This window comes from Pseudopodoces humilis, chromosome 4 (genome assembly GCF_049639895.1).
Source record: "Pseudopodoces humilis isolate 2021_Gansu_Grassland_sample_001 chromosome 4, ASM4963989v1, whole genome shotgun sequence".
In the NCBI taxonomy this organism is placed as follows: domain Eukaryota; kingdom Metazoa; phylum Chordata; class Aves; order Passeriformes; family Paridae; genus Pseudopodoces; species Pseudopodoces humilis.
Genome location: NC_142203.1, coordinates 55,727,267 through 55,737,782, shown reverse-complemented (window position 1 = coordinate 55,737,782; position 10,516 = coordinate 55,727,267).

The window sequence follows — 10,516 nt, the reverse complement described above, 5'->3', positions numbered from 1 at the left end:
GATTTTGCCTTTGCTTTGGTCTATCTAAGAAGCCCATTGACATTGTTCTTGGTCTAAAAAGCCCATGGCAGCTCCCTTTTGACATGCCTGATGTTAGCACCCACTTCAGTCACCACAGTCTTATCCCTAAACCAGGACTATTTTTGTTCCACTCTTTTGTAAAAATATAGGGGTTACTTGATTCTCCCACAAAGCCTTTTTGACATAGTAGATATGATGTGTGAGATGGGAGCCTTAGGCCCCATGTAACACACCAGTTTGTGCTGTATTCCCTCTTCTGATTTTCCTTTTACATCCTAGAAATGGACTTATGCACCTACGGAGGCATCATATCTAGACTTTTGGCTTTGATATACTGAGGAATATAAAGTATGTGGTAGCCTTGTGGTTGAATGAAGTTATGGAAATAAATCCAACCCAACCAGCGCATGGTGACTTCGAATGAAATATTCCCCAAAGTAGTCCTGACGCTTCATAGCGTCTGCTGAATCAAAGTGAAATGAGGGAAGGAAGCCATAATTTAAAATACTTACAGGAATAAATATGTTCAGGATCAGACTCTTCCTTTTGAGAATGAATTAGACTTCACATTCCTTCCAGCATTCTTCACTTATTCAGCTATAACCAAGACATCTGGTCAAGGGCTGCAGCATTGGTGATATTCATCCCACAAAGGAAAAGCCATGCATAATTCTATTAGCTATGCTGGAGAAAAATTACTTTCTCAGTGTTCACTGACAATGAATGACTGGGTGATAAACTGCCATGATGAAATTTAATGGTAAAAAAAAGCTTTTTGCATTATGCATGCAGGGAAAAAAACAGCCCTAGCCTTACATACATATGAATAGACTATAAATGAGCAAATGTCTCTCAATAAGAAACCTAAGAGCATTGAAATCACAGAAGAAAATTCTTCACTCCATACTAAGAAAGTTTAATGTAAGGATCTGTTAAAATGTATAAAAAGCAAAAGAGAAAATGTCACACTACACTATGGAAAAAGAAACATACCTCTTCAAGGAAAACTGCATCTAGTATCCATTATCCCTGCTCAGAAAGGAAAATGTTTTTAAAAGGTGTATTGAGGAACATACAGGAGTACAAAGTATGTTTGGCGTAAAGAGAATTATCATTGACAGGACTCTGGCATGGAAAGCAGTCAATAGTAATGATGTGCTGGGCTTCAAAATCCCTGCCCAACCTGAACTGTGCTCTGGATCCAGTGGGGTGTCTGCCTGTGAGTGGTTTGTGTGCTACACAGGATGATGTGGAAAACTAGGGGTGCTGTGTGCAAGCAGCTGTCATGCCCAGCCAAGATAGCCAAACAGGGAAGATTCAAGCCCTCTCTGGAAAGGCTTGATGTGAGGAGTAAAGCTTGGAGAGGAGGGAGGGAGAGGGAGGGAGAGTTTGCAAATGCACCACCTGGTCTGGGCAAGGGCTAGTAGGCATCTCCTGGCAGGGGGAGCACTCCTGGCAGGTGTGATGCACTTCCTGCATCAGACCACTCACAGTGGTGAAAGATGCTTCACTGTGTGAGACCTGTTCTGGCTTTTGGTTGGGGTGGGAAGAGAAGGACCAGACCCTCTTCTAGCTCACCTCTACAGAGGATTGAAAATCAACCCAGCGGAGATGGTCTGCCCTCCATGCACTCTCACCTTTGCATCTCACTGCTCTTGCCTCCTTTCCCATGCTGTGCAGCAAGGGCAGGTCAGCATTCTGTCAGGGTTTGGAGGCTTATCAGAAATGCATCAGAAGAAACAGCCTCTGGAAAGTTGTCTGGAGCTCCCACAAGAAAAGATTTATTGTGTTCTTTTCTTCCAGCTGGGCTGGAGTAGCTGTATAAACATTTTTTTCTCTCTCTCTCTCTCCCTTTTGACATCTGACAGTTTGACTTCTGCCTGGAGCCTGGGAGCCTAGAGGTTGGTAAAAAGTAATCAAGAAGTAATTACTCTTTCAGAAATAATTCAGTTCAGGTTTGGATACAATTTTAGATGAAGGCTTGAGGGCAATGGAGAATTTTTATTGTGTTGGAGTATTCTGGCTCTGCCTTTAGCAGCATACACGAGGCTGTGTTTCAGCTTGCTCATTAGGGCAGAAATAAGCTGGCTCTCAGAAGCGCATGGGAACTTGTGTTTGTAACACAATTACACTAAAAATCAGTGTTCATTAACCTTCTTCTACTCTGTTTTTAAAAAGAGAGCAATTTTGAGTTTCCAAGCCCTTGCTACTTGCCATGAACCCTTCATTTTTAGGGAAAGCATTTTCCTCTTTTATATTTATCTTTCATCAAAAAAGATTTTTTCTGTTGCAGAAATGGTGAGCTGGGGTCAGTTGTGATGCTCACACAGTCAAAACAAGGCCTGACAATTGCATACACACTCTTAATACCAGCCAGGATACACAGCCTTCTTCTTTGGGTTCTGGTGCAGAAGGAGACCTCTGATGCCCCATCACAGTTCCCTCCGCATTCTAGATGTTTGCCTGGAAGAAGAAGGAGGAGGAGGAGGAGGACAAGGACAAGGAGGAGGAACTGACCAGCAGGCAGCACCTAGGTGTTCAGCCACTAGTGGTAGTGCTGAATGTTGGTTGGCACCATGTCTTTTCCCCCAGGCAGCAGCAGCTGGCTGGCCTCCAGCCCACTGCCAGAAACAGACACAAATACTGAGGTTGACCTTATTCTGTAGTAAGTTGTTTTTCAGTAATGCTAAAATGTCTGCTTTGTGCCCACTGCATGGACCACCGACTTCTCCCCATCCACAGTGGAGGACTCTGCTGGTCCAGAGATACTCCTGGTGGCCCACACTAGGTAGGGGCTGTGGGAGTAGATCTCAGGCACTTTGAGACTCCTGCACGGTGTGCTGGCATCCTTGCCAACTCACAGATCCAGTCTGCACCACCAGGAGGATGGGCTGCAGAGAAACATGGATCTGCAGAGAAAGACAGTTTGGAGAGTAAGTGAATTACAATTCAGGTCCTAGTTTGTCTTGGTAAGTAAGTTGTCCTTCACTCCAGAGTAGAGAATGAATCCATGGTTCAATCCTCAGTGAGCCCAGAGAAGGGAGCTAAAGCAAACCAGATACGTGATTTTCTGAGCCTTTGGCATAAACCTTACAAATGGAGGGGTTGCTCCTAGAGGTAGCTATTATAGTTATACCTCTGTTGAAAACAATTATGTTTTCATCTTCATATAGCCTAAATTCTGTTGCAGTGCACAAGGCACCATGTAACACAGTGTGACAGTGTGTTGAAGCTGGAGCCATGCAGCAGCTGCACTAGTGCAGTGAGTGGGGGCAGAGCAGGCAGGAGTGGTTAGGCCATCAAGCCCATCTGAGCATGGGTCTGTAAAAAACAGGCTATGAACAAAGGTATACCTTTTCCAGCTGATCCACCAGCTTTCTTGTCAGGGCAGTGTCATAATGCCAGCGCACACCCTGCTGTAGCAGGACACCTATTGGTAGGAGAGATTTCTTCATGAAGACACCAACTGCCAAGCTAACAGCATCTTCCTCACCAGGTCCTCTGAAGTGGATTCGAGTTTTTCAACAACCTCTTTTTACTTCTTAATTGGGCTGCTAAGTTGGCAGCCAGACCTTCAGCCTGGCCTCTCACCAGTCCCAGCAGGACTCTGGCCTGGGACTCATACATGTGCTTTGAGGGTGGTGTTTTCTCAGGCAACCTCCCTCCAAGTCCAACAGCCACTCATTTGTGAAACAGCTCAAGCAACACCCTTCCCCACTTTTTATGAGCCTAAAGCAGAAGAATCTGGCTGCAAACCAGCAGAGCAAGCTAGAATATGCTAGTTTTTAAGCATGTTGCAAGCACCAGTGATGCTGACTAGGGGACTCTCTCCATTTTGCCTGTCAGAGATCTAGACGGGGCGTTGTATCCTTGCATCTACCATAGTCCTTGACATGACACTCCAGAGAGGCTCCAGATCCAGGCCATTCCACTGGCTGCTTGAGAATGCATGCCAAAGCAGGAGCTGTGTGCCTAAAGGCTCACCACAGGTACTGAAATCAGCACTGCTCTCTCAGTCCCACCTCACTCTGAAGGAGGAGCTGGGAGCATCACAGGCCCCTGGATGTACATGATAATTATGTGCAAATGCCTCTACCTTTCCTCTTCCCTTTCCTTTACTCTCTGTTATTGTAGGGGGCTCTCAGCCCTCATCCAAATCTGAATGAATAAGACCAAAACTAGTGCCATAGCCCAGGTTTGCATCAGAGAAGAAGCAGATGTTGCTTTTCCTGGAGCTTGCAGGGATGTACCTCCACCTCCTGCCACTGCCAACCATGCCAGCCTAAGGAGGCGCACCTCACTGCATGTGTGCAATCTGCAATGAGGACACTCCCTGGGACCCCAGACTTCCCAGCTCCTAGGTGTAGCTGGGGCCTCACTTCTGCTTCCCTTTCTGGCCTGTAGACTTCAGCTGGTAGATGCAATCCTACATTTGGCTAGACCCTAGATTTGACTTTTGTGTTGTTTACATGCAGCCAGCTCGTAGTACTTTGCAATCATTTAATGGCTAAACCCAGGCAGCTCAGTGTGCCAAGCAGCTCCAAGGCAAGAGAGCTGGCATGTTTCCATGTGTATTGCTCCCCATGTTTCACCAGGCCTCACTAGCAGACCTGCATTCTTCTGCTGTATTCCTGTATCCAGTTAGACAGCTTTAAGTCTTTCCTCGGGCTAAACCCATGCTAAGGCAAAGGATTAAATTCTGAAGACTGTTCCTAGAGATTTGAATTTTGCTTCCTGCTTTTCCTTTTGGACAAAGATCCATCATATCAAAAAAAATTTTTGCAAACTTCAGCTACAACCAACAGGAGTTCACCTAACTAAAGACCCTTACTTTTAAGACAAGCCAAAGAAAATTAAATATGCTTTGTATTAAGTATAAACTCATCATCCTACTGGGAATTTTCCAATTCTGCTAGCAATGTGATTCATAAAAGAGCAAAAATAGGGAGATAGACAACTTTTTAAAAAGCGCAATCACTAGAGCACCCCCAGTTATTTGAAGATACCATCTTGGGTCTGGTTGAAGTTATCAGATAAACAAAAATACTCCATGGCTTACTTGTCTGATTTGAGTGTAACTCTGTGGTAAATCATTCACAACTCAGTTATCAAAATCTATGTGTACATTTTGTATGCTGGCAGTTATTGCAACATATATGCCACTATTGCATGGTACAGCTACCAAATGACCCCACTTGTCAGCAAGCATCCTCATGTATTTGCAGGGCCCTTTGTGCCATGGTTGTTGACAACACTTTTATTTCACAGGTTTAGAAATGGTGTTCTGTGGGGTTTGGGATTTTTTTAGGGGATGGAGCAAAATTACAACCTTTATCATGGAATGCTGCAGCCATATGGAATCTCTGTTTCCAGGCTGTGTTTGCAGACTCACAACTCACAATGTGGACTTGAAGTAAATGAAATCATCATTATATCATACTCTCCATAATTCAGACCCTTATGCCTGCTTCATTAACAGTTAATAGTTGGTCTGCATTAGCTACAACCCTGTAGCAAAGTGATCATGAATAATTTTTTGTGCATCTCAAAAGTTCCATGTATTTTAGCATGGTGGATTAGGTACGTGAGATTTTTTTATCAGAAGCATATAATTTGTACTCGCTATCCATAGCCTAAACTTCTCTTTTGAATATCTTCACTAGATGAAATGAATTAAAAGGAATGTTTAACAGATTAGCAGGTGAAAAAAAAATCCATAGGGGACTGAAAAGATGAACAACTCTTGAAGAATATTAGCAAAATAATTGAATAAAGAAATATTTCATGGTAGCAAACTTGAATAACCTGTGAATCACTGAGTTTTAGCCTAGAAAACCTGTAAGAAATCAAGTCAAATTTGACGCTTGCAGACTTTGGTTTTACACAGTGCTGGTTTCTTATGGCTTTGGTACCAGATTGTTTTACAGATATTTTACCAGAGATGATGTCTAGTCAGCCACCTGTGCTACCAAAGAGAAGGATTTTCAATGGACACGCTTAAATAATGTTATCATCTACCATAAAATGAGAAAGCATGTAAAGATAGTTTAGGAGCACTGCAGAAAGAAACAGAACCATACCTTGTATGAAGTAAATTCTGCACTTACTTAAATCCTTATCTCTAAAAGACTCCATACTCTTAAAAGTAAGGGCTTGTTTGAGTTACTTGTGAATCTGAGTGAAAGAGTGCAAAACAATTTATTTTGGACTTTAGTTGCCCCCTTCATCCCCAGAGGCTAATGAAAAACTGTAAATGTTTTCTGGCTCAGTAATACACTGTTATGGATTAGAAATTTCCCAAGGGTATGGCCAGATGATTATAAGTGATCAAATTGCTGCTTGGACAGTTTTAGCCCACCCTAGCTGTGAAGCTAAACTTGTTATTTAACCCCTGAAAGTGGCTGAAGCTCCAGGGTTTTATCCCCTGTGAGAACTGGAAAGGCAATGTTTGGGAAGGGTGTCTGCTCCCCACAGCTGGCAGCCAGGCAGCAATGAACTATGGCAAAATGAAAAGCTCTGTCCATGGAAGGAGATGTTGTTCACTGGCTCTACCTGACAATACTGAGAGCAGCTGAAAAAGGGATGAGAAGGAAAGTAGCATTAGCCCATTAGAAGAGTGATTGGACTTTGCAGGACATTTTGCAGTTAAATGTGAATTTTCTCTGGTTTAGAAATACCCCTTCAGCCTCTTGCTTATACATCAAGATCAACTTAGGAAGTGGAATATTTCAGACAGAGACCAAACAAACCCTTGCCACATGGATTTTCCCTAAGGGGTGAAACTGACATCTGTCATGCCTCATCCTAGTGACTCAGAGAAAACCAGGTACCCCACTGCATTCAGTGTTGTAAGGAACCCTCAGACAGACCTTCCCAGTTACTCCATTTTGGGTTCAGACATGGGAAAAGCACCAGAGAAGAGCCAATGACCGCAATTCATCTCACCTTTGATAGCCATCATGTCTCTGAACTTTACCAATAGTAGGTGGGGGTGGAAACTCAACTTGCTTGACTGATTCTTTGACTGTTTTGCCAAACTAGTTTAAATTGCCCACCTTGTTCTGTGCTCTGAAAGATGGATGTCTTGCTGATTTTAAAATTAACTAAGACTTCAGACATATTTCTCTGGCTTTTAACTCTACCCACTTCTGAAAAAAAAAGGTGTGTAGGCATCCCCTAATGCTTCCAGATAGCATCTGATAGCATCTGATCATTGTTGGAAATGTAATAGAATCATTTAGACCACTGTCTGATAAAGCTTTCATAATTTTTTCTTTCCCTGAGGCAAAAAACTCCAGAGAAACCTTTTTGAAGCATTTCCATTTTATAGTAGTTCAACTGTTCATGGAAAATTTTTGGTTGGTGATTTTCCTTTGCAACACTAAGACTGTTGTCAAGCAGTGAATGATGGCCTATTGCCACTTCCATGTTCCTTACAGCTGTGACTTATTACCACTCAGTGCTTCTGATTCATTGCCTAAGTTCATGTGTCAAACCAGAGCAGAACCTATCAGTTCACACATGGCAAAAGCATCAGCTGACAACAGCTGGAAGAAGACATGTGAAAGCACAGTTTACTGAATTGTCCTACAGCTCGCAAGTTTGTTAAATGCACATGCAAGCTTTTATTTTGCAACGAACTCTCTGTGGGTGTATCCATGTGTTGACTTATTTTAGCAGCAGTCTTTGCTTAGATCAGTTTTAGAGATTTATTTTCCAAAATGTTGGGCTTATACTTCACATACAGTTCAAAACTTCCTGCGAAGTTTCTCCAGTTTCATCCCTTACACAGTAGCCTTTTGCACAGTTCCTGACATACCTTTGTTCATTCTTACTAAAATATACCAGACTCCTCATCAAGATGAACCACACAAGAGAGAAGGATTTTTAAATTAACTTTTAATAAAGCTAGCAAAATCTGTGAATTAAATATTAATTAATTTCTTATCTGTTGCCATCATATATAAACTGTTCTTCCAGATGTGCAATGACAGAAGAAAAAATTATGTGCCTGAAAAAGATTTGGTGTGACTTTGCAGATGTATTCAGTGACAGCATTTTTTCAACCTGCTTTAGCAGCAAATGGAAACAGAATAAAAGATGCTACATTTCAGCCAGTGCTGCCACGTGGAATCTTCCTTTAGGCCATCAAATCTTTGGTTGTGACAGATATTACAACTTGAAAATATTCCTTATCTAAAAGCCAATCTGTGTTATTTTCTGCATGTTGCCACTGCCTGCAAAGCTTAAGGAGCCATAGTTCTTTTGAACTGCAACTGGACATGTAAGGTCTGCTATTTCCTTCCTTCCTTCCTTCCTTCCTTCCTTCCTTCCTTCCTTCCTTCCTTCCTTCCTTCCTTCCTTCCTTCCTTCCTTCCTTCCTTCCTTCCTTCCTTCCTTCCTTCCCTCCTTCCTTCCTTCCTTCCTTCCTTCCTTCCTTCCTTCCTTCCTTCCTTCCTTCCTTCCTTCCTTCCTTCCTTCCTTCCTTCCTTCCTTCCTTCCTTCCTTCCTTCCTTCCTTTTTTCCTTCCTTCCTTCCTTCCTTCCTTCCTTCCTTCCTTCCTTCCTTCCTTCCTTCCTTCCTTCCTTCCTTCCTCCCTTCCTCCCTTCCTCCCTTCCTCCCTTCCTCCCTTCCTCCCTTCCTCCCTTCCTCCCTTCCTCCCTTCCTCCCTTCCTCCCTTCCTCCCTGCCTCCCTCCCTCCCTGCCTCCCTCCCTGCCTCCCTCCCTGCCTCCCTCCCTCTCCTTCTTTGATGGTCTCACTTTAGTTAGATTAGCAAAAAATGATAAAGCTGCATTTCTACTAATATGCCTCTTGGAATCCCAGCCAATTGGTTGAAGGGCTGAGGATGTTGAAAATACATATCCAATTATGATCTGGCTGTGGTCCCTGTTTGGCTAATGTATCAAATGTCATTTCCAACTGAAAAAAGCACACCCTGTCACTAATGTTGTTTTATACATAGCACAAAGTGTACTCTTGAGAAACAGCTTGATCTTCTGATACACTGCAAAGCTTTGTCAAAAATAGGATAATCTCTCCAAAATACAAACCTAGACATACAGGAAAAGATTTATGCAAGGTCCTCCACCAAACTAGGTACAGTACAGATGAGCATATTACAAACTATTATTAATTTCACGCCAGAGATTTTTCAAGATATGGAGCACCTTGTGCCCAAATGTCACATTGGCACAAAAATCAACATCGAGAGCTGTTTTTTAATTGCAAAAAAGCACTAATGTGTGTTATGCACCATGGAACAAGGCAAGAATTAAAGAATATAAAGCCATGGACTGAGGGAACTGTGGTTAGGTAAGGAAGTTGTTCAGGGATTATGTATTTGTTCCTCTGCTCCCAAGCCTTTCTGTTCCAAGCTGTGTGACTGCACTGAGTACTGAAGAATAAAAGTTTTGTTCTCTCCCTTAGGATATCGTGACTGCTTTTCTGTTCCCTTTCTCCCTTTCTCCAGAAAGAATTCTGTAGCGCACTGGAGTTTTGTGTAAGAGTCAATATTATTGTTTAGTTTTCCAAGATGAAAGACTGCTGGACGGAAAAGATCCTCCCCTCAATTTGTGCATTGTGCTTAGTAAAAGTTTATTTACTTTTTTATGACTTGGAAAGGAGACAAGTGCTGTGGTTAAAAAAGGTTCTCTTTCCTTTGGTTGCTGGAAAAAAAAAAAAAAAGATAAGACAACTACAAGCTGTGGCAGGGGAAACAAGAATATGTGAACTTGTTCCAAAATTTTAGTCCCAAATCAGTCAGCTATAAATAAGTGCATTAAGTCTTCAGAGAACTGGACTCTGTAGTCATTTGTATATCTCATAAGCATGGTTTGATTTTACAAACACCGGACCTTATGTGCTTTTATTTTTGATATCCACTAATACTTGAGCACACAATGTACTTGTACTTTTCCTTTTTTCTATAGTACCTTTATGAGAAATAAAGAACATTAACTATACAAGACTGCTTCCATCTAAAAAAGCCCCCACTTCCCTGCCCTAGTAATTCCTGTGCATACATTGATTCAAAAGAAAACAAAAAAGAACTCTATTAAACATCAAGCAATTGCAATGTCTTCCTTAATCCTGAAAGGATATGTTATTCACTTAAGCCCGAGTATCTTGTCACCTTCTAGTGGTATTTAAGATGCCTGCCAAAAAATTGATGTAGGCTTGTGTCCTACATGAATTTCTACGCACACAAAACCACCTTTTGGTAATAACCTGACTTTTAAAAGTCCTGACTTCTGCAAATCAGCCCCTGGATAAGCTGGGCCCCCAGACAGCCCATGGGAGTGGGAGAGTGGTGGGTGCTGCTAAGAGGATGGTGTCCTGAGGGAAATAAGTGGGCTGCTGGATCACAGCAGCAGGCTCTGAGTTAGCTTCTCTCTTGTGCTTTCTCCCAGATGTGAACTTCCACTGCTGCTTAAGCCTGGGGGCTTGTTTTCCTCCTTTTTAGTGCCCAGCAGAAAACCTGCAGGACACACAAAG